Genomic DNA, 23,781 nt, shown 5'->3' on the forward strand with positions numbered 1-23,781 from the left:
CCCCTTCACGCAGGAGGGTAGTGTGGCCGAGTGGTCTAAGGCGCTGGATTTAGGCTCCAGTCTCTCAGGAGGCGTGGGTTCAAATCCCACCACTGCCATTTGACCGCCGTAACTGTCTCCACAGGGCACTGGCTTTGCCAGTGTACACTCTTGGCCCGAGAACTGCGGTGCCTCCTGATATCACCTACAGTAAGAGAGAGCAGATTCATTGGACCAGAGCTAATCAAAGCCAAGTCCCTTGATCCCAGAGTCAAGGACACTGGGGTGATAGGCGTACACTGCAGCCATGCCGTTGGTCCCCAGTCAGAGTGTGTCAGAAAAGCTCTGGAACCTCGGGAAATGTGCCACAAGCTAGTTGAACACCTTTGAACTTGAGGTGAACTTTTTCCCCTGGCTCATGCAAGTACAAGTCAAAACTGAGCTGATGAAAAGCTTAAGCCAATAAGCTTTTTGCTCCATGATTTGCCTGGGCAAAATCAATGTTTGACCCCCCCGTGTTGACCCAAGGTGCAAGTTCCCGCTCACTGACGAAACTTCCCAAGACAGCCTGCCCCACACTCCTCCCAGGCCTAGTTTGGCAGCGCAAGGTAGTGTGGCCGAGTGGTCTAAGGCGCTGGATTAAGGCTCCAGTCTCTCAGGAGGCGTGGGTTCAAATCCCACCACTGCCATGAGGCCTTCTCCTTGGGAGATGACCTGTCCAAAAAATTTGCCCTCTTCAAAAGGTCAGCACTTGGACCGTTTCAGGCTTCTCTCCAGCAGCGCAACCTTTTGGCTCCTCAGTGTCTGGCAGGACAGCAGAGGGAGAGAGAGTCAGGGACAGGGCACACCATGCTAGGGCTGAACAAATTGTGACTTTGGGACTTTCTCTGGCTTTTGGAATCGACCCAATGCAAGGAAAACAGCCGCTCCAGCAGGACGGTTCCCGTTTCCATGGCACATCAACACAACCAGGGGCCAAGTGCGGTGGGGAACGCAAAAAGCCCAGGACCTGTCTCAGAAGCATGACCAAACGGTGCTCTACTGCTTGAGTGGGCAAGATCATTTCAGGAAGCCTCGTGACTCAGCACAAAGTATTTGCTGACTCAAAGCGCAGCATTTCTTTCTGTCCATCCAGCCCACGTCCAGTGTCTCAAGTTTCTTCACACCAGGCCTTCTTGTCTGGTAGAGCAGCAAAGCAAAGTAAAATCAAGTCTCCTGGAGAATGCGGGCATCGATCCCGCTACCTCTCGCATGCTAAGCGAGCGCTCTACCATTTGAGCTAATTCCCCACAGTGCACGTGCTGTCCAGGCAGTGTGGCAAAATGCCAGTGAGCTTAAAGCTTCCTTGTGTTGTGGTGAAGAGAAAAGAAGAGAGGAGAAGAGAAGAAAAAAAAATAAAACCCACCTGGGTTGCTCTGAATTTGCCAGGCTCTCGTTGACGAGGTGGCCGAGTGGTTAAGGCGATGGACTGCTAATCCATTGTGCTCTGCACGCGTGGGTTCGAATCCCATCCTCGTCGCGCAGACTTTATGCTGGCGTGTCAACAGAACCGCTGGGTGCTTGATGCCCGCTGGCTTTTCTGGAGCCCATCCGCACCACCTGTGGAATCTTCCACTCATGCGCTGTTGTAGGAGCACTGTCTTTTGCCAAACAACCGGCCAGCCTCTTCTTTGCAAGTTAACAGGAGCTGAAGCAGGTCAGAAATGGGGGCCGCTGTGTTCCTTGCACTCTACCGCACCAGTCTGTTTGTAGGCCTCTTTTGATCTTCCCCTTCCCAGTGAAAAAGAGAAAATCACACAGCAGCACCAAGGCGGGTGGCCCAGAGCCTCTAGAGAGCAGAGCAGAGTGGCGCAGCGGAAGCGTGCTGGGCCCATAACCCAGAGGTCGATGGATCGAAACCATCCTCTGCTATCTGAGTGGGCAGCCTCCACTTTGGCTCCGGGCCGTGTCCTTTGAGTCAGACCCCGTCAATTGTGTTTTGCACATGACAGGCCATACGGTGCTTCAGCTGAATGAACTTTGAGTGCAGCTACTTGCAACCTCTGCGGCTACTTGCAACCTCCTGCTCAGCAGTGAAACATCTCAAGATACTCTGCGCAACAGTCCCCCTTCACGCAGGAGGGTAGTGTGGCCGAGTGGTCTAAGGCGCTGGATTTAGGCTCCAGTCTCTCAGGAGGCGTGGGTTCAAATCCCACCACTGCCATTTGACCGCCCTAACTGTCTCCACAGGGCACTGGCTTTGCCAGTGTACACTCTTGGCCCGAGAACTGCGGTGCCTCCTGATATCACCTACAGTAAGAGAGAGCAGATTCATTGGACCAGAGCTAATCAAAGCCAAGTCCCTTGATCCCAGAGTCAAGGACACTGGGGTGATAGGCGTACACTGCAGCCATGCCGTTGGTCCCCAGTCAGAGTGTGTCAGAAAAGCTCTGGAACCTCGGGAAATGTGCCACAAGCTAGTTGAACACCTTTGAACTTGAGGTGAACTTTTTCCCCTGGCTCATGCAAGTACAAGTCAAAACTGAGCTGATGAAAAGCTTAAGCCAATAAGCTTTTTGCTCCATGATTTGCCTGGGCAAAATCAATGTTTGACCCCCCCGTGTTGACCCAAGGTGCAAGTTCCCGCTCACTGACGAAACTTCCCAAGACAGCCTGCCCCACACTCCTCCCAGGCCTAGTTTGGCAGCGCAAGGTAGTGTGGCCGAGTGGTCTAAGGCGCTGGATTAAGGCTCCAGTCTCTCAGGAGGCGTGGGTTCAAATCCCACCACTGCCATGAGGCCTTCTCCTTGGGAGATGACCTGTCCAAAAAATTTGCCCTCTTCAAAAGGTCAGCACTTGGACCGTTTCAGGCTTCTCTCCAGCAGCGCAACCTTTTGGCTCCTCAGTGTCTGGCAGGACAGCAGAGGGAGAGAGAGTCAGGGACAGGGCACACCATGCTAGGGCTGAACAAATTGTGACTTTGGGACTTTCTCTGGCTTTTGGAATCGACCCAATGCAAGGAAAACAGCCGCTCCAGCAGGACGGTTCCCGTTTCCATGGCACATCAACACAACCAGGGGCCAAGTGCGGTGGGGAACGCAAAAAGCCCAGGACCTGTCTCAGAAGCATGACCAAACGGTGCTCTACTGCTTGAGTGGGCAAGATCATTTCAGGAAGCCTCGTGACTCAGCACAAAGTATTTGCTGACTCAAAGCGCAGCATTTCTTTCTGTCCATCCAGCCCACGTCCAGTGTCTCAAGTTTCTTCACACCAGGCCTTCTTGTCTGGTAGAGCAGCAAAGCAAAGTAAAATCAAGTCTCCTGGAGAATGCGGGCATCGATCCCGCTACCTCTCGCATGCTAAGCGAGCGCTCTACCATTTGAGCTAATTCCCCACAGTGCACGTGCTGTCCAGGCAGTGTGGCAAAATGCCAGTGAGCTTAAAGCTTCCTTGTGTTGTGGTGAAGAGAAAAGAAGAGAGGAGAAGAGAAGAAAAAAAAATAAAACCCACCTGGGTTGCTCTGAATTTGCCAGGCTCTCGTTGACGAGGTGGCCGAGTGGTTAAGGCGATGGACTGCTAATCCATTGTGCTCTGCACGCGTGGGTTCGAATCCCATCCTCGTCGCGCAGACTTTATGCTGGCGTGTCAACAGAACCGCTGGGTGCTTGATGCCCGCTGGCTTTTCTGGAGCCCATCCGCACCACCTGTGGAATCTTCCACTCATGCGCTGTTGTAGGAGCACTGTCTTTTGCCAAACAACCGGCCAGCCTCTTCTTTGCAAGTTAACAGGAGCTGAAGCAGGTCAGAAATGGGGGCCGCTGTGTTCCTTGCACTCTACCGCACCAGTCTGTTTGTAGGCCTCTTTTGATCTTCCCCTTCCCAGTGAAAAAGAGAAAATCACACAGCAGCACCAAGGCGGGTGGCCCAGAGCCTCTAGAGAGCAGAGCAGAGTGGCGCAGCGGAAGCGTGCTGGGCCCATAACCCAGAGGTCGATGGATCGAAACCATCCTCTGCTATCTGAGTGGGCAGCCTCCACTTTGGCTCCGGGCCGTGTCCTTTGAGTCAGACCCCGTCAATTGTGTTTTGCACATGACAGGCCATACGGTGCTTCAGCTGAATGAACTTTGAGTGCAGCTACTTGCAACCTCTGCGGCTACTTGCAACCTCCTGCTCAGCAGTGAAACATCTCAAGATACTCTGCGCAACAGTCCCCCTTCACGCAGGAGGGTAGTGTGGCCGAGTGGTCTAAGGCGCTGGATTTAGGCTCCAGTCTCTCAGGAGGCGTGGGTTCAAATCCCACCACTGCCATTTGACCGCCGTAACTGTCTCCACAGGGCACTGGCTTTGCCAGTGTACACTCTTGGCCCGAGAACTGCGGTGCCTCCTGATATCACCTACAGTAAGAGAGAGCAGATTCATTGGACCAGAGCTAATCAAAGCCAAGTCCCTTGATCCCAGAGTCAAGGACACTGGGGTGATAGGCGTACACTGCAGCCATGCCGTTGGTCCCCAGTCAGAGTGTGTCAGAAAAGCTCTGGAACCTCGGGAAATGTGCCACAAGCTAGTTGAACACCTTTGAACTTGAGGTGAACTTTTTCCCCTGGCTCATGCAAGTACAAGTCAAAACTGAGCTGATGAAAAGCTTAAGCCAATAAGCTTTTTGCTCCATGATTTGCCTGGGCAAAATCAATGTTTGACCCCCCCGTGTTGACCCAAGGTGCAAGTTCCCGCTCACTGACGAAACTTCCCAAGACAGCCTGCCCCACACTCCTCCCAGGCCTAGTTTGGCAGCGCAAGGTAGTGTGGCCGAGTGGTCTAAGGCGCTGGATTAAGGCTCCAGTCTCTCAGGAGGCGTGGGTTCAAATCCCACCACTGCCATGAGGCCTTCTCCTTGGGAGATGACCTGTCCAAAAAATTTGCCCTCTTCAAAAGGTCAGCACTTGGACCGTTTCAGGCTTCTCTCCAGCAGCGCAACCTTTTGGCTCCTCAGTGTCTGGCAGGACAGCAGAGGGAGAGAGAGTCAGGGACAGGGCACACCATGCTAGGGCTGAACAAATTGTGACTTTGGGACTTTCTCTGGCTTTTGGAATCGACCCAATGCAAGGAAAACAGCCGCTCCAGCAGGACGGTTCCCGTTTCCATGGCACATCAACACAACCAGGGGCCAAGTGCGGTGGGGAACGCAAAAAGCCCAGGACCTGTCTCAGAAGCATGACCAAACGGTGCTCTACTGCTTGAGTGGGCAAGATCATTTCAGGAAGCCTCGTGACTCAGCACAAAGTATTTGCTGACTCAAAGCGCAGCATTTCTTTCTGTCCATCCAGCCCACGTCCAGTGTCTCAAGTTTCTTCACACCAGGCCTTCTTGTCTGGTAGAGCAGCAAAGCAAAGTAAAATCAAGTCTCCTGGAGAATGCGGGCATCGATCCCGCTACCTCTCGCATGCTAAGCGAGCGCTCTACCATTTGAGCTAATTCCCCACAGTGCACGTGCTGTCCAGGCAGTGTGGCAAAATGCCAGTGAGCTTAAAGCTTCCTTGTGTTGTGGTGAAGAGAAAAGAAGAGAGGAGAAGAGAAGAAAAAAAAATAAAACCCACCTGGGTTGCTCTGAATTTGCCAGGCTCTCGTTGACGAGGTGGCCGAGTGGTTAAGGCGATGGACTGCTAATCCATTGTGCTCTGCACGCGTGGGTTCGAATCCCATCCTCGTCGCGCAGACTTTATGCTGGCGTGTCAACAGAACCGCTGGGTGCTTGATGCCCGCTGGCTTTTCTGGAGCCCATCCGCACCACCTGTGGAATCTTCCACTCATGCGCTGTTGTAGGAGCACTGTCTTTTGCCAAACAACCGGCCAGCCTCTTCTTTGCAAGTTAACAGGAGCTGAAGCAGGTCAGAAATGGGGGCCGCTGTGTTCCTTGCACTCTACCGCACCAGTCTGTTTGTAGGCCTCTTTTGATCTTCCCCTTCCCAGTGAAAAAGAGAAAATCACACAGCAGCACCAAGGCGGGTGGCCCAGAGCCTCTAGAGAGCAGAGCAGAGTGGCGCAGCGGAAGCGTGCTGGGCCCATAACCCAGAGGTCGATGGATCGAAACCATCCTCTGCTATCTGAGTGGGCAGCCTCCACTTTGGCTCCGGGCCGTGTCCTTTGAGTCAGACCCCGTCAATTGTGTTTTGCACATGACAGGCCATACGGTGCTTCAGCTGAATGAACTTTGAGTGCAGCTACTTGCAACCTCTGCGGCTACTTGCAACCTCCTGCTCAGCAGTGAAACATCTCAAGATACTCTGCGCAACAGTCCCCCTTCACGCAGGAGGGTAGTGTGGCCGAGTGGTCTAAGGCGCTGGATTTAGGCTCCAGTCTCTCAGGAGGCGTGGGTTCAAATCCCACCACTGCCATTTGACCGCCGTAACTGTCTCCACAGGGCACTGGCTTTGCCAGTGTACACTCTTGGCCCGAGAACTGCGGTGCCTCCTGATATCACCTACAGTAAGAGAGAGCAGATTCATTGGACCAGAGCTAATCAAAGCCAAGTCCCTTGATCCCAGAGTCAAGGACACTGGGGTGATAGGCGTACACTGCAGCCATGCCGTTGGTCCCCAGTCAGAGTGTGTCAGAAAAGCTCTGGAACCTCGGGAAATGTGCCACAAGCTAGTTGAACACCTTTGAACTTGAGGTGAACTTTTTCCCCTGGCTCATGCAAGTACAAGTCAAAACTGAGCTGATGAAAAGCTTAAGCCAATAAGCTTTTTGCTCCATGATTTGCCTGGGCAAAATCAATGTTTGACCCCCCCGTGTTGACCCAAGGTGCAAGTTCCCGCTCACTGACGAAACTTCCCAAGACAGCCTGCCCCACACTCCTCCCAGGCCTAGTTTGGCAGCGCAAGGTAGTGTGGCCGAGTGGTCTAAGGCGCTGGATTAAGGCTCCAGTCTCTCAGGAGGCATGGGTTCAAATCCCACCACTGCCATGAGGCCTTCTCCTTGGGAGATGACCTGTCCAAAAAATTTGCCCTCTTCAAAAGGTCAGCACTTGGACCGTTTCAGGCTTCTCTCCAGCAGCGCAACCTTTTGGCTCCTCAGTGTCTGGCAGGACAGCAGAGGGAGAGAGAGTCAGGGACAGGGCACACCATGCTAGGGCTGAACAAATTGTGACTTTGGGACTTTCTCTGGCTTTTGGAATCGACCCAATGCAAGGAAAACAGCCGCTCCAGCAGGACGGTTCCCGTTTCCATGGCACATCAACACAACCAGGGGCCAAGTGCGGTGGGGAACGCAAAAAGCCCAGGACCTGTCTCAGAAGCATGACCAAACGGTGCTCTACTGCTTGAGTGGGCAAGATCATTTCAGGAAGCCTCGTGACTCAGCACAAAGTATTTGCTGACTCAAAGCGCAGCATTTCTTTCTGTCCATCCAGCCCACGTCCAGTGTCTCAAGTTTCTTCACACCAGGCCTTCTTGTCTGGTAGAGCAGCAAAGCAAAGTAAAATCAAGTCTCCTGGAGAATGCGGGCATCGATCCCGCTACCTCTCGCATGCTAAGCGAGCGCTCTACCATTTGAGCTAATTCCCCACAGTGCACGTGCTGTCCAGGCAGTGTGGCAAAATGCCAGTGAGCTTAAAGCTTCCTTGTGTTGTGGTGAAGAGAAAAGAAGAGAGGAGAAGAGAAGAAAAAAAAATAAAACCCACCTGGGTTGCTCTGAATTTGCCAGGCTCTCGTTGACGAGGTGGCCGAGTGGTTAAGGCGATGGACTGCTAATCCATTGTGCTCTGCACGCGTGGGTTCGAATCCCATCCTCGTCGCGCAGACTTTATGCTGGCGTGTCAACAGAACCGCTGGGTGCTTGATGCCCGCTGGCTTTTCTGGAGCCCATCCGCACCACCTGTGGAATCTTCCACTCATGCGCTGTTGTAGGAGCACTGTCTTTTGCCAAACAACCGGCCAGCCTCTTCTTTGCAAGTTAACAGGAGCTGAAGCAGGTCAGAAATGGGGGCCGCTGTGTTCCTTGCACTCTACCGCACCAGTCTGTTTGTAGGCCTCTTTTGATCTTCCCCTTCCCAGTGAAAAAGAGAAAATCACACAGCAGCACCAAGGCGGGTGGCCCAGAGCCTCTAGAGAGCAGAGCAGAGTGGCGCAGCGGAAGCGTGCTGGGCCCATAACCCAGAGGTCGATGGATCGAAACCATCCTCTGCTATCTGAGTGGGCAGCCTCCACTTTGGCTCCGGGCCGTGTCCTTTGAGTCAGACCCCGTCAATTGTGTTTTGCACATGACAGGCCATACGGTGCTTCAGCTGAATGAACTTTGAGTGCAGCTACTTGCAACCTCTGCGGCTACTTGCAACCTCCTGCTCAGCAGTGAAACATCTCAAGATACTCTGCGCAACAGTCCCCCTTCACGCAGGAGGGTAGTGTGGCCGAGTGGTCTAAGGCGCTGGATTTAGGCTCCAGTCTCTCAGGAGGCGTGGGTTCAAATCCCACCACTGCCATTTGACCGCCCTAACTGTCTCCACAGGGCACTGGCTTTGCCAGTGTACACTCTTGGCCCGAGAACTGCGGTGCCTCCTGATATCACCTACAGTAAGAGAGAGCAGATTCATTGGACCAGAGCTAATCAAAGCCAAGTCCCTTGATCCCAGAGTCAAGGACACTGGGGTGATAGGCGTACACTGCAGCCATGCCGTTGGTCCCCAGTCAGAGTGTGTCAGAAAAGCTCTGGAACCTCGGGAAATGTGCCACAAGCTAGTTGAACACCTTTGAACTTGAGGTGAACTTTTTCCCCTGGCTCATGCAAGTACAAGTCAAAACTGAGCTGATGAAAAGCTTAAGCCAATAAGCTTTTTGCTCCATGATTTGCCTGGGCAAAATCAATGTTTGACCCCCCCGTGTTGACCCAAGGTGCAAGTTCCCGCTCACTGACGAAACTTCCCAAGACAGCCTGCCCCACACTCCTCCCAGGCCTAGTTTGGCAGCGCAAGGTAGTGTGGCCGAGTGGTCTAAGGCGCTGGATTAAGGCTCCAGTCTCTCAGGAGGCATGGGTTCAAATCCCACCACTGCCATGAGGCCTTCTCCTTGGGAGATGACCTGTCCAAAAAATTTGCCCTCTTCAAAAGGTCAGCACTTGGACCGTTTCAGGCTTCTCTCCAGCAGCGCAACCTTTTGGCTCCTCAGTGTCTGGCAGGACAGCAGAGGGAGAGAGAGTCAGGGACAGGGCACACCATGCTAGGGCTGAACAAATTGTGACTTTGGGACTTTCTCTGGCTTTTGGAATCGACCCAATGCAAGGAAAACAGCCGCTCCAGCAGGACGGTTCCCGTTTCCATGGCACATCAACACAACCAGGGGCCAAGTGCGGTGGGGAACGCAAAAAGCCCAGGACCTGTCTCAGAAGCATGACCAAACGGTGCTCTACTGCTTGAGTGGGCAAGATCATTTCAGGAAGCCTCGTGACTCAGCACAAAGTATTTGCTGACTCAAAGCGCAGCATTTCTTTCTGTCCATCCAGCCCACGTCCAGTGTCTCAAGTTTCTTCACACCAGGCCTTCTTGTCTGGTAGAGCAGCAAAGCAAAGTAAAATCAAGTCTCCTGGAGAATGCGGGCATCGATCCCGCTACCTCTCGCATGCTAAGCGAGCGCTCTACCATTTGAGCTAATTCCCCACAGTGCACGTGCTGTCCAGGCAGTGTGGCAAAATGCCAGTGAGCTTAAAGCTTCCTTGTGTTGTGGTGAAGAGAAAAGAAGAGAGGAGAAGAGAAGAAAAAAAAATAAAACCCACCTGGGTTGCTCTGAATTTGCCAGGCTCTCGTTGACGAGGTGGCCGAGTGGTTAAGGCGATGGACTGCTAATCCATTGTGCTCTGCACGCGTGGGTTCGAATCCCATCCTCGTCGCGCAGACTTTATGCTGGCGTGTCAACAGAACCGCTGGGTGCTTGATGCCCGCTGGCTTTTCTGGAGCCCATCCGCACCACCTGTGGAATCTTCCACTCATGCGCTGTTGTAGGAGCACTGTCTTTTGCCAAACAACCGGCCAGCCTCTTCTTTGCAAGTTAACAGGAGCTGAAGCAGGTCAGAAATGGGGGCCGCTGTGTTCCTTGCACTCTACCGCACCAGTCTGTTTGTAGGCCTCTTTTGATCTTCCCCTTCCCAGTGAAAAAGAGAAAATCACACAGCAGCACCAAGGCGGGTGGCCCAGAGCCTCTAGAGAGCAGAGCAGAGTGGCGCAGCGGAAGCGTGCTGGGCCCATAACCCAGAGGTCGATGGATCGAAACCATCCTCTGCTATCTGAGTGGGCAGCCTCCACTTTGGCTCCGGGCCGTGTCCTTTGAGTCAGACCCCGTCAATTGTGTTTTGCACATGACAGGCCATACGGTGCTTCAGCTGAATGAACTTTGAGTGCAGCTACTTGCAACCTCTGCGGCTACTTGCAACCTCCTGCTCAGCAGTGAAACATCTCAAGATACTCTGCGCAACAGTCCCCCTTCACGCAGGAGGGTAGTGTGGCCGAGTGGTCTAAGGCGCTGGATTTAGGCTCCAGTCTCTCAGGAGGCGTGGGTTCAAATCCCACCACTGCCATTTGACCGCCGTAACTGTCTCCACAGGGCACTGGCTTTGCCAGTGTACACTCTTGGCCCGAGAACTGCGGTGCCTCCTGATATCACCTACAGTAAGAGAGAGCAGATTCATTGGACCAGAGCTAATCAAAGCCAAGTCCCTTGATCCCAGAGTCAAGGACACTGGGGTGATAGGCGTACACTGCAGCCATGCCGTTGGTCCCCAGTCAGAGTGTGTCAGAAAAGCTCTGGAACCTCGGGAAATGTGCCACAAGCTAGTTGAACACCTTTGAACTTGAGGTGAACTTTTTCCCCTGGCTCATGCAAGTACAAGTCAAAACTGAGCTGATGAAAAGCTTAAGCCAATAAGCTTTTTGCTCCATGATTTGCCTGGGCAAAATCAATGTTTGACCCCCCCGTGTTGACCCAAGGTGCAAGTTCCCGCTCACTGACGAAACTTCCCAAGACAGCCTGCCCCACACTCCTCCCAGGCCTAGTTTGGCAGCGCAAGGTAGTGTGGCCGAGTGGTCTAAGGCGCTGGATTAAGGCTCCAGTCTCTCAGGAGGCGTGGGTTCAAATCCCACCACTGCCATGAGGCCTTCTCCTTGGGAGATGACCTGTCCAAAAAATTTGCCCTCTTCAAAAGGTCAGCACTTGGACCGTTTCAGGCTTCTCTCCAGCAGCGCAACCTTTTGGCTCCTCAGTGTCTGGCAGGACAGCAGAGGGAGAGAGAGTCAGGGACAGGGCACACCATGCTAGGGCTGAACAAATTGTGACTTTGGGACTTTCTCTGGCTTTTGGAATCGACCCAATGCAAGGAAAACAGCCGCTCCAGCAGGACGGTTCCCGTTTCCATGGCACATCAACACAACCAGGGGCCAAGTGCGGTGGGGAACGCAAAAAGCCCAGGACCTGTCTCAGAAGCATGACCAAACGGTGCTCTACTGCTTGAGTGGGCAAGATCATTTCAGGAAGCCTCGTGACTCAGCACAAAGTATTTGCTGACTCAAAGCGCAGCATTTCTTTCTGTCCATCCAGCCCACGTCCAGTGTCTCAAGTTTCTTCACACCAGGCCTTCTTGTCTGGTAGAGCAGCAAAGCAAAGTAAAATCAAGTCTCCTGGAGAATGCGGGCATCGATCCCGCTACCTCTCGCATGCTAAGCGAGCGCTCTACCATTTGAGCTAATTCCCCACAGTGCACGTGCTGTCCAGGCAGTGTGGCAAAATGCCAGTGAGCTTAAAGCTTCCTTGTGTTGTGGTGAAGAGAAAAGAAGAGAGGAGAAGAGAAGAAAAAAAAATAAAACCCACCTGGGTTGCTCTGAATTTGCCAGGCTCTCGTTGACGAGGTGGCCGAGTGGTTAAGGCGATGGACTGCTAATCCATTGTGCTCTGCACGCGTGGGTTCGAATCCCATCCTCGTCGCGCAGACTTTATGCTGGCGTGTCAACAGAACCGCTGGGTGCTTGATGCCCGCTGGCTTTTCTGGAGCCCATCCGCACCACCTGTGGAATCTTCCACTCATGCGCTGTTGTAGGAGCACTGTCTTTTGCCAAACAACCGGCCAGCCTCTTCTTTGCAAGTTAACAGGAGCTGAAGCAGGTCAGAAATGGGGGCCGCTGTGTTCCTTGCACTCTACCGCACCAGTCTGTTTGTAGGCCTCTTTTGATCTTCCCCTTCCCAGTGAAAAAGAGAAAATCACACAGCAGCACCAAGGCGGGTGGCCCAGAGCCTCTAGAGAGCAGAGCAGAGTGGCGCAGCGGAAGCGTGCTGGGCCCATAACCCAGAGGTCGATGGATCGAAACCATCCTCTGCTATCTGAGTGGGCAGCCTCCACTTTGGCTCCGGGCCGTGTCCTTTGAGTCAGACCCCGTCAATTGTGTTTTGCACATGACAGGCCATACGGTGCTTCAGCTGAATGAACTTTGAGTGCAGCTACTTGCAACCTCTGCGGCTACTTGCAACCTCCTGCTCAGCAGTGAAACATCTCAAGATACTCTGCGCAACAGTCCCCCTTCACGCAGGAGGGTAGTGTGGCCGAGTGGTCTAAGGCGCTGGATTTAGGCTCCAGTCTCTCAGGAGGCGTGGGTTCAAATCCCACCACTGCCATTTGACCGCCGTAACTGTCTCCACAGGGCACTGGCTTTGCCAGTGTACACTCTTGGCCCGAGAACTGCGGTGCCTCCTGATATCACCTACAGTAAGAGAGAGCAGATTCATTGGACCAGAGCTAATCAAAGCCAAGTCCCTTGATCCCAGAGTCAAGGACACTGGGGTGATAGGCGTACACTGCAGCCATGCCGTTGGTCCCCAGTCAGAGTGTGTCAGAAAAGCTCTGGAACCTCGGGAAATGTGCCACAAGCTAGTTGAACACCTTTGAACTTGAGGTGAACTTTTTCCCCTGGCTCATGCAAGTACAAGTCAAAACTGAGCTGATGAAAAGCTTAAGCCAATAAGCTTTTTGCTCCATGATTTGCCTGGGCAAAATCAATGTTTGACCCCCCCGTGTTGACCCAAGGTGCAAGTTCCCGCTCACTGACGAAACTTCCCAAGACAGCCTGCCCCACACTCCTCCCAGGCCTAGTTTGGCAGCGCAAGGTAGTGTGGCCGAGTGGTCTAAGGCGCTGGATTAAGGCTCCAGTCTCTCAGGAGGCGTGGGTTCAAATCCCACCACTGCCATGAGGCCTTCTCCTTGGGAGATGACCTGTCCAAAAAATTTGCCCTCTTCAAAAGGTCAGCACTTGGACCGTTTCAGGCTTCTCTCCAGCAGCGCAACCTTTTGGCTCCTCAGTGTCTGGCAGGACAGCAGAGGGAGAGAGAGTCAGGGACAGGGCACACCATGCTAGGGCTGAACAAATTGTGACTTTGGGACTTTCTCTGGCTTTTGGAATCGACCCAATGCAAGGAAAACAGCCGCTCCAGCAGGACGGTTCCCGTTTCCATGGCACATCAACACAACCAGGGGCCAAGTGCGGTGGGGAACGCAAAAAGCCCAGGACCTGTCTCAGAAGCATGACCAAACGGTGCTCTACTGCTTGAGTGGGCAAGATCATTTCAGGAAGCCTCGTGACTCAGCACAAAGTATTTGCTGACTCAAAGCGCAGCATTTCTTTCTGTCCATCCAGCCCACGTCCAGTGTCTCAAGTTTCTTCACACCAGGCCTTCTTGTCTGGTAGAGCAGCAAAGCAAAGTAAAATCAAGTCTCCTGGAGAATGCGGGCATCGATCCCGCTACCTCTCGCATGCTAAGCGAGCGCTCTACCATTTGAGCTAATTCCCCACAGTGCACGTGCTGTCCAGGCAGTGTGGCAAAATGCCAGTGAGCTTAAAGCTTCCTTGTGTTGTGGTGAAGAGAAAAGAAGAGAGGAGAAGAGAAAAGAAAAAATAAAACCCACCTGGGTTGCTCTGAATTTGCCAGGCTCTCGTTGACGAGGTGGCCGAGTGGTTAAGGCGATGGACTGCTAATCCATTGTGCTCTGCACGCGTGGGTTCGAATCCCATCCTCGTCGCGCAGACTTTATGCTGGCGTGTCAACAGAACCGCTGGGTGCTTGATGCCCGCTGGCTTTTCTGGAGCCCATCCGCACCACCTGTGGAATCTTCCACTCATGCCCTGTTGTAGGAGTACTGTCTTCTGCCAAAAACCGGCCAGCCTCTTCTTTGCAAGTTAACAGGAGCTGAAGCAGGTCAGAAATGGGGGCCGCTGTGTTCCTTGAGCTCTACCGCACCAGTCTGTTTGTAGGCCTCTTTTGATCTTCCCCTTCCCAGTGAAAAAAAGAAAATCACACAGCAGCACCAAGGCGGGTGGCCCAGAGCCTCTAGAGAGCAGAGCAGAGTGGTGCAGCGGAAGCGTGCTGGGCCCATAACCCAGAGGTCGATGGATCGAAACCATCCTCTGCTATCTGAGTGGGCAGCCTCCACTTTGGCTCCGGGCTGTGTCCTTTGAGTCAGACCCCGTCAATTGTGTTTTGCACATGACAGGCCATACGGTGCTTCAGCTGAATGAACTTTGAGTGCAGCTACTTGCAACCTCTGCGGCTACTTGCAACCTCCTGCTCAGCAGTGAAACATCTCAAGATACTCTGCGCAACAGTCCCCCTTCACGCAGGAGGGTAGTGTGGCCGAGTGGTCTAAGGCGCTGGATTTAGGCTCCAGTCTCTCAGGAGGCGTGGGTTCAAATCCCACCACTTTCATGAGGCCTTCTCCTTGGGAGATGACCTGTCCAAAAAATTTGCCCTCTTCAAAAGGACAGCACTTGGACCGTTTCAGGCTTCTCTCCAGCAGCGCAACCTTTTGGCTCCTCAGTGTCTGGCAGGACAGCAGAGGGAGAGAGAGTCAGGGACAGGGCACACCATGCTAGGGCTGAACAAATTGTGACTTTGGGACTTTCTCTGGCTTTTGGAATCGACCCAATGCAAGGAAAACAGCCGCTGCAGCAGGACGGTTCCCGTTTCCATGGCACATCAACACAACCAGGGGCCAAGTGCGGTGGGGAACGCAAAAAGCCCAGGACCTGTCTCAGAAGCATGACCAAATGGTGCTCTACTGCTTGAGTGGGCAAGATTATTTCAGGAAGCCTCGTGACTCAGCACAAAGTATTTGCTGACTCAAAGCGCAGCATTTCTTTCTGTCCATCCAGCCCACGTCCAGTGTCTCAAGTTTCTTCACACCAGGCCTTCTTGTCTGGTAGGGCAGCAAAGCAAAGTAAAATCAAGTCTCCTGGAGAAAGCGGGCATCGATCCCGCTACCTCTCGCATGCTAAGCGAGCGCTCTACCATTTGAGCTAATTCCCCACAGTGCACGTGCTGTCCAGGCAGTGTGGCAAAATGCCAGTGAGCTTAAAGCTTCCTTGTGTTGTGGGGAAGAGAAAAGAAGAGAGGAGAAGAGAAAAGAAAAAATAAAACCCACCTGGGTTGCTCTGAATTTGCCAGGCTCTCATTGACGAGGTGGCCGAGTGGTTAAGGCGATGGACTGCTAATCCATTGTGCTCTGCACGCGTGGGTTCGAATCCCATCCTCGTCGCGCAGACTTTATGCTGGCGTGTCAACAGAACAGCTGGGTGCTTGATGCCCGCTGGCTTTTCTGGAGCCCATCCGCACCACCTGTGGAATCTTCCACTCATGCGCTGTTGTAGGAGTACTGTCTTCTGCCAAAAACCGGCCAGCCTCTTCTTTGCAAGTTAACAGGAGCTGAAGCAGGTCAGAAATGGGGGCCGCTGTGTTCCTTGAGCTCTACCGCACCAGTCTGTTTGTAGGCCTCTTTTGATCTTCCCCTTCCCAGTGAAAAAAAAGAAAATCACACAGCAGCAGCAAGGCGGGTGGCCCAGAGCCTCTAGAGAGCAGAGCAGAGTGGCGCAGCGGAAGCGTGCTGGGCCCATAACCCAGAGGTCGATGGATCGAAACCATCCTCTGCTATCTGAGTGGGCAGCCTCCACTTTGGCTCCGTGCCGTGTCCTTTGAGTCAGACCCCGTCAATTGTGTTTTGCACATGACAGGCAACGGTGCTTCTGCTGAATGAACTTTGATTGCAGCTACTTGCAACCTCTGCCGCTACTTGCAACCTCCTGCTCAGCAGTGAAACATCTCAAGATACTCTGCGCAACAGTCCTCCTGCACGCAGGAGGGTAGTGTGGCCGAGTGGTCTAAGGCGCTGGATTTAGGCTCCAGTCTCTCAGGAGGCGTGGGTTCAAATCCCACCACTTTCATGAGGCCTTCTCCTTGGGAGATGACCTGTCCAAAAAATTTGCCCTCTTCAAAAGGTCAGCACTTGGACCGTTTCAGGCTTCTCTCCAGCAGCGCAACCTTTTGGCTCCTCAGTGTCTGGCAGGACAGCAGAGGGAGAGAGAGTCAGGGACAGGGCACACCATGCTAGGGCTGGACAAATTGTGACTGCTGCCACCTTTTTGGGACTTTCTCTGGCTTTTGGAATCGACCCAATGCAAGGAAAACAGCCGCTCCAGCAGGACGGTTCCCGTTTCCATGGCACATCAACACAACCAGGGGCCAAGTGCGGTGGGGAACGCAAAAAGCCCAGGACCTGTCTCAGAAGCATGACCAAACGGTGCTCTACTGCTTGAGTGGGCAAGATTATTTCAGGAAGCCTCGTGACTCAGCACAAAGTATTTGCTGACTCAAAGCGCAGCATTTCTTTCTGTCCATCCAGCCCACGTCCAGTGTCTCAAGTTTCTTCACACCAGGCCTTCTTGTCTGGTAGGGCAGCAAAGCAAAGTAAAATCAAGTCTCCTGGAGAAAGCGGGCATCGATCCCGCTACCTCTCGCATGCTAAGCGAGCGCTCTACCATTTGAGCTAATTCCCCACAGTGCATGTGCTGTCCAGGCAGTGTGGCAAAATGCCAGTGAGCTTAAAGCTTCCTTGTGTTGTGGTGAAGAGAAAAGAAGAGAGGAGAAGAGAAAAGAAAAAATAAAACCCACGTGGGTTGCACGTGGGTTTGGCTGAATTGTGGGCACTGCAAGTCTTGGGAAACTGCAAGGTCAGAGGTCCCTGATCTCCTGGACTTTTAATCGGAATGAAGCATCTTTAATTGAATATTGAGGCCTGGCACATGCGCTGCACGAATGGTAAAATTACCCCTGACGCAAAACCATGTGATGCAACAAAGTTATCTATTCATGAGAGGAACAGAGGAACGCTCTTTAAAAATTATATTAGCCATTGCCTTCGTATTGCAAAACTACAATCTGTCCCTCGACCTTTTTTTTTTGTTTTGTTTTTTTTACCCAGAGGACTCCATGCCATGATGATCGTCTAGAGCTCCAATAATGCTGTAGAATGCATATCTGAGGAAAAACACTGCAGCTCGTTTGGCCATGCACCTGTGAACCACTAATGATGAAAAATTCCGAAACCTACAGGAGGAGTGGCATCTGTATTGAAATTTAAGGTAATAGCAGTCCAAGGTGATGATATTTGTGGTATAATTATAGAAAAAGAAATGTCGTTCCAACTGTCACACAGTATTGACCAGAATCTGAGATATTATCCACACCATTCATCCAGAATGACAAAAGAGTTCACCGTCTAAAGTAATGGCGAAGAATTCAACAGTTTTTTTATTATTGTTATTATTATTATTATTATTATTATTATTATTATTATTATTATTATTATTATTATTATTATTATAAGTAGTAGTATTTCTTTCATCAATTAATTAATTTCTTTATTTTTATTTATTTTTTGAGGGGGGACCAATTGTTTCCTCAACATTAATGGGACCACAAGTTTGTTAAAAATGTCCTTTAGTGCACTGATGTAGCAATCTGGGTTTACACTGAGGGAAATCTACCAACTGAAAATCTTTCAACAGATGGAGAATGAAAGGTAATTTGCAGTTATTCAGTCAGATCCAAAACAGAGCTACACCAAAAGGGTTAAAGAACCATGGACTACGACAGCCTGATGGCTGCTTTCGCAGAAAAGGATTTATGATATTCAAAAACAGAGTTCCACCATTAGACATTGCCAAGTCAGACATAGTACTACATACATCTCCAGTTCAAATCTTGGTTGAGGATATACCTCACAGATAACGACTCTGAAGACTCTGGAGACTCTGAATGCTGCATTAAACTCCGGCATAGTAAGAGATTTTGATAGTCTTGGATCACTTTCTTTCAACACTACTGAAACTTCCCACAGTCAACAAGGCGTTTGATTGACAATTCAAAAGACACAGGAGGATTTTAACCAGATTGATATCATTACCTGCTGGGATTTGATTCCACAGGTGAGAGGACAGCTGCTGCTGAGAAGAAAAGCACTCTCCAGCCGGCCAGGACTGCAGTTCCCAGGGGCCTTTGTTTCGTTGAGATGATTGGCGGCAACACAGTTACTATGGTGACTGGAAATGGCTTGGTACAGGATCTGAAGACCGGCAGAGCGATTTTCCGAAGTTTGAAACAAGCATCCACCTCGGTGAGGGATGTTTGGCTACTAACCAGAGATGATATGACGGATCTTGTTCCTGAAGAGCAGTGTGGACTGTAGCCTAGCTCTCTTAGTGGGCACGCTAAGCTAGCTTGGCCTTGCCAGCCGGGGACAGGGAACAGGCAATTTCTTTTTTCCCAAACCTTTCTTTGGACACAAAGGAGGAGCAGTGGGAGGAATAGAGCACTGATCTTTCCAAGGATATTAGACATGAAGATGTGAAAGAGCTCCTCATGACTGACTCCGGGAGAAGCAGTGATATTCCAACCTACATAGCTTCCAGAGTTTTAGGCACGGACCATCCTTTGACACATGGCTGTTTTACTTGCCAGTCGAGATAGAGAGCTACGGCGAATACTGCAGCTTGATTCAGGCCTTTCTTATGCACTCATCTCCAGAGTTGAGGTCCAGATGAAACATCACAGCTGAAGAGATGGTAAGGAAGTAGTACGGCCAACTCGAGAAAAAAAAAAAAAAAAACATCCTACCTTAGTACACAAGACAGCAGCAGCTGGGTAGCAAAAAGGTAGCAGGGATAACAGAGAGTGAAGATGTGGTTTTAAATACACCGTCTTGTTGTTAGACACACGCTGTGATTGGTTGAGAGGGGTTAGTGATTAAACATCAGCCTGTCAGCTGATCACAGCTGGGTGTATGACTTACGTGTCCTGCATGAACTTACACTAACTCCATGAGTTTCTAATGTATTTGGTGGATTATTCATTGGTCATAGTTTGAGTGATGTTCGAAAGAGGTGGCCAAAGATGTTTGTAATTCAACAAGACAAAGCATTGGTGAGCAAACTGTAAAAACATTATGGGTGGACAAAGAGCCCAACTTATGTGGAAATTCCTCACATTTGAGTGAAACTAAAGTACAAAATTGTATTAAATTAAAAAAAAAAGAAAGACTCAAGCTTTAACTATATTCTCTTTTGAAATGTACACTCCACATATGTAATTTGGCAAATGATAAGGAAAAGGCTGTAAACCATTGCACAGAGCAAACAGACCATCTAGACTAGAGGTGGAATTTGAACCAAGAACAGGTAGTATATTTTCCTTAGCAGGTTGTAAATCTTAATTGCATTTACTGACATAACAATGCAAGATGTTTCTACTGAGTACTAAAAATGATGTTATTAATTGTAAAGTGTGGGGTAAAGAGAAAAGCAAAGCAAAAATAAAAAAAAGCAAAAAAAAAAAAAAAAACGGCCTTCACACATTATGTGAGATTGCCCTCAGCTTGACTTGTACACAATCAGTGTTTTACTAAAAATGCTCTTACATGAAAAACCTGTGGCTGTACACTGTTTATGCTACACAGTGGCTGCTGTGTGCTTGGTGCCCATCATTTCCCTGATGTCTCAATCACTTTGCTTATTATTTTTGCGAACAGAGTAGACAACTATCTGGAGGTGTTAGTTTATTAATTGAAGGTGGCTGAGCTGTCAGTTTATTGGGTCCTTAATTATTACAAGTTTCAAACCTCTAATTGTGTGCAGCAGTTAGATTATTATCTAAGTAAATTTACCCACCACTATTTATTTATACATAAAGCACAATCCTGAAAGCACACAAATGTAGGCCTGGAAAAAAAAACACACGTGCAGTATTTTAAAAACATTCTAGGTTCTAAATTATAAGTTCTAAATGCAGGCACAAGTCTGGATTCTAGTATTCTTAACACTATGGCAGAGTGCTAAACTTTTATATATGATTCATAAAAAGCTGTGAGAAAGCATGAGTGTTGATTATCAATGCTGACAATTTTAGTTTTTTTTTTAGTTATGGCTTCAGGATCTTGGAGCGCTGTGTTGTGTCAGTTAAACAGCTTTTCCTTACCTTGCCTGAGGTGAGCTCGAAGCCATGGTTTTATTGAAATCAGGAATCCAGGTGAATACTTCAGTAAATGCTTGCAGCACTATTGATTTCCCCTCACCAATGTCTGACTGACCTAGGGCCTCATTTATAAAGCTTGCTTAGGGCTTGAAACGGGCATACCCCATTTCCCACTCAAAGGTTTTGATCCATAAAAATAAACATAGCAGGAGAATGTGCACACTGGTATATAAAATTTGATTCTTGTGCATTAATATTTTGAAGACAGGAGAAATTGGTGACACAGACAGCAAAGTGGTGAATTGAAGCCTGCGGATACATTCTGCTGTCTCTTCCACATTTTATGTCAGTAGATATGAAATTCTTCTGACAGATCCACATCATCATTATCATTGAAACCAACGGTTTTATTTGGGCTATTATTGTGCATGTAGTGAGCTGTTGCCAATAAGTCACTTTGATTATGACAACATATAAACCTAAAATAATAGTTATAATAGTAATAATAATAATATTCAAGTCCACCACACAAACATTTCTTCACCACTGTCTTGTCTTTAGTATCTCAGACAGACCTCAAGGGACTTGTAAGAATACATAGCTTAGGTATGTGTACTGTATTAACAATATGATACAGACATGCTTTACCAATTTTGTTGTACATTTTAATCTCATACCTGCTCAAGGTCTCCAAATAAAGAATTTGAATTCTAGGACATTACACAATTGTACTGCATGACTAATCAAATGAGTACATGAAGAAGAGAAGATTTGTAAATGAACACTGTGTTTCAACTGGTCAATATTAAAATGTTTGTGTTTGCTGCAATTGACATTGTGCAACAGTTTACTGCGTCTATAGAAGTAAATTTTGTTTTTCAGCAGGGGGATGGAGGGTCTGGAGGAGCTTGACAATCAAAATCATGCTCGTAAACTACTGTGGCTGAGAGTGGTGCACTCTTTGGATGAGAAATCAGCATGGATATAAGGAGAAGAAGCGAGACGCTGCAAGTCAGAAAAGTTCAGGCAGCTCACGCTCAAACTAATGACGTGTCGCTGCAGTTCAGAGAGAAAGAGCGGCGCCATTGTGAGAAAAGATGGCAGAGATCATGGAGAGGATCAAAAGATGGAGCCCTTGAGATGAACAAGATAAAAAAAGTATGCTTTGTCTTTTTTTGGATCAAAAACAAGAAGAGAGACATAAAAGAAGAGAGTCCACTTTTCTTAGGTAGTTTTGGTGTTTACATAGTCATAGAAAATTTGGGTCTTGAAAGATCTTTCAAGGTGCGCTAAAAATGGCTGGCAGAAGATGAGGTAATCTTGCTTTAATTTTCATAACCTATTAATTTGCAGTGTAAAAGATTCATCTGATTAACGCATTAAAGTGACAGCCTTATATTGTATCCTTTTTTTCCAGTATTTTTTTCTAAATGCCCACCAGAATTATTCTCAAAATATACCCTGGACTCTCGCTTTAGGAAATATCATTGTGTGTGTGTGTGTGTGTGTGTGTGTGTGTGTGTGTGTGTGTGTGTGTGTGTGTGTGTGTTTGTGTGTGTGAGAGAGAGAGAGTGTGTGTGTGTCGGGGACTTGACTTTATTGAGCCATAACAGTTAAAAAGTTCAGGCAACCAAAACTGCTTGTGTTGTTGTATTTAGAGTTATTATTATTATTTTTATTTTTTTTTTTTTTAGTCATCTCAAAACCTTTGGACCTGTATATCTACAATTTTCATTAAAACAAAACTTGTTCAAATCTTTTTTGTATTGTTTTCTTTTTTAACACAAGTTAAAGCATGTAAAGCATACAAAAATGACTCATTTTGAGAGATTTTGAAAGTTCAATATATACCAAAAAGGGTCTAAAAAAATCACAAAAAGGCATTTTCAGACATATTCATTGCTAAAAAAAAAGGTGGGAGGCATGATGACTGATAGTATCATAAAAGGGTAAATCTGATTTTTTTTTTTAAGGTCCCATGTTGTGCAAAAATCACTTGATTAAGTCTTTTAGTTAAATTTTTGGGTCTTTGGCTTTCCTCCCTGCTCACAAAATGGGATATTTAATGACAAAACCTGTACTTAGTAGTGCTTGTGAACGTAAAATCCTGACCAAGAACGAGCCGTTTGTGGGATTTGTCGACGTCAGCGATTCCCTTTTTTGACCAATCAGGAGCAAGTCTGACTTGATTGGTCCACTAGAGCAAATACCCCACACCCCCTCAGAATGCCAAAGTTGAAGAGCCACCACTGCTCTGATTTTTGGCTGTAAACAGCCATATAGTTCCATGCACAAGCTTCCCATCTCGGAAGAAGACAAGGCTAAGTGGCTAGAGTTCATTGATCAAGGAAATGTGCGAGCTACACTCAGTAAAACTGCGCATGTGTGTGCTAGTCACTTCACGGCCGATTGCTTTTCCAACTTTGGACAGTACAACAGAGGGCTAGCGAATAGACTGGTCCTGAATCCAGGCACATTCCCAACCATTCACCAACAAACCTCAGACCCTGGAAATGTGATTATTTTAAATGCTGTGTACTGTGGAGCAGATGTAAGAGCTTTTCCTCAGTGTCCCCCCTGTCTCCGTGTTAGCTTCAGGATGCTAACTTTAGCTGCGGTTAGCCTGTTGTTTTAGCCTGTAATGTAACGGCAAACAATCTTTGCTGTTTTCTAAACATTGTGCTCTCGGAGCTCGTGGCACCGTATCAGTGACGCTTAAGAGTGGGGCGGTATCAGCGGTGGCTCATTTACATATGAAGGCCACGCCCACTAAATCAGAGCGTTCTGAACAGAGGGGCTATGAGAGCCTGGAAACAATGCTGCTGTGCTTGAATTATTGGCTTTTTGGACCAAAACATGTTCAGTGTTTCCCACAGGATTTTAAGAGACTGTGGTGGCAGAGTCGCTGACCCTCGGCGGTTTTAATGTGTGTGTACGATTTTAAGCGCGATGTATCGCCCTTACAGTAAGTGCAGTTTGGGACCATGGACATGAACGTAAGCTGATAAATAAGAACTTACAAAGGCATATCAGAAATATTTTAAATTTGATTCAGAAACAAAACCAAAAACTCACTTACTCACAATATTTTGAAAAATTTACTGAACAGCATTTCAACAACAGGTTATTTACACTATTTCCATGATCTGTAATCCATTATCAGGCTACTGAGACTGTAGCCTACCGTTCTTCTTCTTCTCTCTGCTCCCTTATTTGGATTTAGGACTGTTGTGTTTTCATTATTCATTTTTTTTTTCTACAGTGACTGCAGAAAATAGTCTAAATAAATAAAGATGCCTAAATTTGCTGAGGCCCACTTCATCACAAAATCAATGCAAGATCATTTTCTGACTGATATTTCCTGATATTGCTGTGTATCTGGCTTTGAGATAAATTCAGCTTCTTCCATGCTCTCTCCGTATGTTGTGTTCACCATCTTACGCTGATGTCACTATAAAATCCCACAGCGCACATGGCTACTTAATATGCACGTACTGATTTG

At 49.0% G+C, this 23,781-nt stretch overlaps 38 non-coding genes across 38 annotated transcripts; 31 read left to right on the forward strand and 7 right to left on the reverse strand.

Annotated features, from left to right (window-relative positions):
* Positions 1 to 16: 16 nt before the first annotated feature.
* trnal-uag (transfer RNA leucine (anticodon UAG)) lies at positions 17 to 98 on the forward strand. Its single transcript has one exon. It is a non-coding gene; the product is annotated as a tRNA-Leu (tRNA).
* Positions 99 to 586: 488 nt separating this feature from the next.
* Positions 587 to 668, forward strand: trnal-aag (transfer RNA leucine (anticodon AAG)). Its single transcript has one exon. It is a non-coding gene; the product is annotated as a tRNA-Leu (tRNA).
* Positions 669 to 1,195: 527 nt separating this feature from the next.
* On the reverse strand, positions 1,196 to 1,268 carry trnaa-agc (transfer RNA alanine (anticodon AGC)). Its single transcript has one exon. It is a non-coding gene; the product is annotated as a tRNA-Ala (tRNA).
* Positions 1,269 to 1,416: 148 nt separating this feature from the next.
* On the forward strand, positions 1,417 to 1,498 carry trnas-gcu (transfer RNA serine (anticodon GCU)). The gene has a single exon. It is a non-coding gene; the product is annotated as a tRNA-Ser (tRNA).
* Positions 1,499 to 1,818: 320 nt separating this feature from the next.
* trnam-cau (transfer RNA methionine (anticodon CAU)) lies at positions 1,819 to 1,890 on the forward strand. Its single transcript has one exon. It is a non-coding gene; the product is annotated as a tRNA-Met (tRNA).
* Positions 1,891 to 2,100: 210 nt separating this feature from the next.
* On the forward strand, positions 2,101 to 2,182 carry trnal-uag (transfer RNA leucine (anticodon UAG)). Its single transcript has one exon. It is a non-coding gene; the product is annotated as a tRNA-Leu (tRNA).
* A 488-nt stretch (positions 2,183 to 2,670) lies between these two features.
* Positions 2,671 to 2,752, forward strand: trnal-aag (transfer RNA leucine (anticodon AAG)). Its single transcript has one exon. It is a non-coding gene; the product is annotated as a tRNA-Leu (tRNA).
* Positions 2,753 to 3,279: 527 nt separating this feature from the next.
* trnaa-agc (transfer RNA alanine (anticodon AGC)) lies at positions 3,280 to 3,352 on the reverse strand. The gene has a single exon. It is a non-coding gene; the product is annotated as a tRNA-Ala (tRNA).
* Positions 3,353 to 3,500: 148 nt separating this feature from the next.
* On the forward strand, positions 3,501 to 3,582 carry trnas-gcu (transfer RNA serine (anticodon GCU)). The gene has a single exon. It is a non-coding gene; the product is annotated as a tRNA-Ser (tRNA).
* A 320-nt stretch (positions 3,583 to 3,902) lies between these two features.
* trnam-cau (transfer RNA methionine (anticodon CAU)) lies at positions 3,903 to 3,974 on the forward strand. The gene has a single exon. It is a non-coding gene; the product is annotated as a tRNA-Met (tRNA).
* Positions 3,975 to 4,184: 210 nt separating this feature from the next.
* Positions 4,185 to 4,266, forward strand: trnal-uag (transfer RNA leucine (anticodon UAG)). Its single transcript has one exon. It is a non-coding gene; the product is annotated as a tRNA-Leu (tRNA).
* A 488-nt stretch (positions 4,267 to 4,754) lies between these two features.
* On the forward strand, positions 4,755 to 4,836 carry trnal-aag (transfer RNA leucine (anticodon AAG)). Its single transcript has one exon. It is a non-coding gene; the product is annotated as a tRNA-Leu (tRNA).
* A 527-nt stretch (positions 4,837 to 5,363) lies between these two features.
* On the reverse strand, positions 5,364 to 5,436 carry trnaa-agc (transfer RNA alanine (anticodon AGC)). The gene has a single exon. It is a non-coding gene; the product is annotated as a tRNA-Ala (tRNA).
* Positions 5,437 to 5,584: 148 nt separating this feature from the next.
* trnas-gcu (transfer RNA serine (anticodon GCU)) lies at positions 5,585 to 5,666 on the forward strand. The gene has a single exon. It is a non-coding gene; the product is annotated as a tRNA-Ser (tRNA).
* Positions 5,667 to 5,986: 320 nt separating this feature from the next.
* trnam-cau (transfer RNA methionine (anticodon CAU)) lies at positions 5,987 to 6,058 on the forward strand. Its single transcript has one exon. It is a non-coding gene; the product is annotated as a tRNA-Met (tRNA).
* A 210-nt stretch (positions 6,059 to 6,268) lies between these two features.
* Positions 6,269 to 6,350, forward strand: trnal-uag (transfer RNA leucine (anticodon UAG)). Its single transcript has one exon. It is a non-coding gene; the product is annotated as a tRNA-Leu (tRNA).
* A 488-nt stretch (positions 6,351 to 6,838) lies between these two features.
* Positions 6,839 to 6,920, forward strand: trnal-aag (transfer RNA leucine (anticodon AAG)). The gene has a single exon. It is a non-coding gene; the product is annotated as a tRNA-Leu (tRNA).
* A 527-nt stretch (positions 6,921 to 7,447) lies between these two features.
* Positions 7,448 to 7,520, reverse strand: trnaa-agc (transfer RNA alanine (anticodon AGC)). The gene has a single exon. It is a non-coding gene; the product is annotated as a tRNA-Ala (tRNA).
* A 148-nt stretch (positions 7,521 to 7,668) lies between these two features.
* trnas-gcu (transfer RNA serine (anticodon GCU)) lies at positions 7,669 to 7,750 on the forward strand. The gene has a single exon. It is a non-coding gene; the product is annotated as a tRNA-Ser (tRNA).
* A 320-nt stretch (positions 7,751 to 8,070) lies between these two features.
* Positions 8,071 to 8,142, forward strand: trnam-cau (transfer RNA methionine (anticodon CAU)). The gene has a single exon. It is a non-coding gene; the product is annotated as a tRNA-Met (tRNA).
* Positions 8,143 to 8,352: 210 nt separating this feature from the next.
* On the forward strand, positions 8,353 to 8,434 carry trnal-uag (transfer RNA leucine (anticodon UAG)). The gene has a single exon. It is a non-coding gene; the product is annotated as a tRNA-Leu (tRNA).
* Positions 8,435 to 8,922: 488 nt separating this feature from the next.
* Positions 8,923 to 9,004, forward strand: trnal-aag (transfer RNA leucine (anticodon AAG)). Its single transcript has one exon. It is a non-coding gene; the product is annotated as a tRNA-Leu (tRNA).
* A 527-nt stretch (positions 9,005 to 9,531) lies between these two features.
* Positions 9,532 to 9,604, reverse strand: trnaa-agc (transfer RNA alanine (anticodon AGC)). The gene has a single exon. It is a non-coding gene; the product is annotated as a tRNA-Ala (tRNA).
* Positions 9,605 to 9,752: 148 nt separating this feature from the next.
* trnas-gcu (transfer RNA serine (anticodon GCU)) lies at positions 9,753 to 9,834 on the forward strand. The gene has a single exon. It is a non-coding gene; the product is annotated as a tRNA-Ser (tRNA).
* Positions 9,835 to 10,154: 320 nt separating this feature from the next.
* Positions 10,155 to 10,226, forward strand: trnam-cau (transfer RNA methionine (anticodon CAU)). The gene has a single exon. It is a non-coding gene; the product is annotated as a tRNA-Met (tRNA).
* Positions 10,227 to 10,436: 210 nt separating this feature from the next.
* trnal-uag (transfer RNA leucine (anticodon UAG)) lies at positions 10,437 to 10,518 on the forward strand. Its single transcript has one exon. It is a non-coding gene; the product is annotated as a tRNA-Leu (tRNA).
* A 488-nt stretch (positions 10,519 to 11,006) lies between these two features.
* On the forward strand, positions 11,007 to 11,088 carry trnal-aag (transfer RNA leucine (anticodon AAG)). The gene has a single exon. It is a non-coding gene; the product is annotated as a tRNA-Leu (tRNA).
* Positions 11,089 to 11,615: 527 nt separating this feature from the next.
* Positions 11,616 to 11,688, reverse strand: trnaa-agc (transfer RNA alanine (anticodon AGC)). The gene has a single exon. It is a non-coding gene; the product is annotated as a tRNA-Ala (tRNA).
* Positions 11,689 to 11,836: 148 nt separating this feature from the next.
* trnas-gcu (transfer RNA serine (anticodon GCU)) lies at positions 11,837 to 11,918 on the forward strand. Its single transcript has one exon. It is a non-coding gene; the product is annotated as a tRNA-Ser (tRNA).
* Positions 11,919 to 12,238: 320 nt separating this feature from the next.
* On the forward strand, positions 12,239 to 12,310 carry trnam-cau (transfer RNA methionine (anticodon CAU)). Its single transcript has one exon. It is a non-coding gene; the product is annotated as a tRNA-Met (tRNA).
* Positions 12,311 to 12,520: 210 nt separating this feature from the next.
* On the forward strand, positions 12,521 to 12,602 carry trnal-uag (transfer RNA leucine (anticodon UAG)). Its single transcript has one exon. It is a non-coding gene; the product is annotated as a tRNA-Leu (tRNA).
* A 488-nt stretch (positions 12,603 to 13,090) lies between these two features.
* Positions 13,091 to 13,172, forward strand: trnal-aag (transfer RNA leucine (anticodon AAG)). The gene has a single exon. It is a non-coding gene; the product is annotated as a tRNA-Leu (tRNA).
* A 527-nt stretch (positions 13,173 to 13,699) lies between these two features.
* trnaa-agc (transfer RNA alanine (anticodon AGC)) lies at positions 13,700 to 13,772 on the reverse strand. Its single transcript has one exon. It is a non-coding gene; the product is annotated as a tRNA-Ala (tRNA).
* A 147-nt stretch (positions 13,773 to 13,919) lies between these two features.
* Positions 13,920 to 14,001, forward strand: trnas-gcu (transfer RNA serine (anticodon GCU)). Its single transcript has one exon. It is a non-coding gene; the product is annotated as a tRNA-Ser (tRNA).
* A 601-nt stretch (positions 14,002 to 14,602) lies between these two features.
* On the forward strand, positions 14,603 to 14,684 carry trnal-uag (transfer RNA leucine (anticodon UAG)). Its single transcript has one exon. It is a non-coding gene; the product is annotated as a tRNA-Leu (tRNA).
* Positions 14,685 to 15,431: 747 nt separating this feature from the next.
* On the forward strand, positions 15,432 to 15,513 carry trnas-gcu (transfer RNA serine (anticodon GCU)). The gene has a single exon. It is a non-coding gene; the product is annotated as a tRNA-Ser (tRNA).
* A 320-nt stretch (positions 15,514 to 15,833) lies between these two features.
* Positions 15,834 to 15,905, forward strand: trnam-cau (transfer RNA methionine (anticodon CAU)). Its single transcript has one exon. It is a non-coding gene; the product is annotated as a tRNA-Met (tRNA).
* Positions 15,906 to 16,113: 208 nt separating this feature from the next.
* trnal-uag (transfer RNA leucine (anticodon UAG)) lies at positions 16,114 to 16,195 on the forward strand. Its single transcript has one exon. It is a non-coding gene; the product is annotated as a tRNA-Leu (tRNA).
* Positions 16,196 to 23,781: the final 7,586 nt, after the last annotated feature.

Source organism: Halichoeres trimaculatus, unplaced genomic scaffold (genome assembly GCF_033239565.1).
Source record: "Halichoeres trimaculatus isolate MK-OKI-2021-1 unplaced genomic scaffold, fHalTri1.1 fHalTri1_scaffold_7, whole genome shotgun sequence".
Taxonomy (NCBI): Eukaryota; Metazoa; Chordata; class Actinopteri; order Labriformes; family Labridae; genus Halichoeres; species Halichoeres trimaculatus.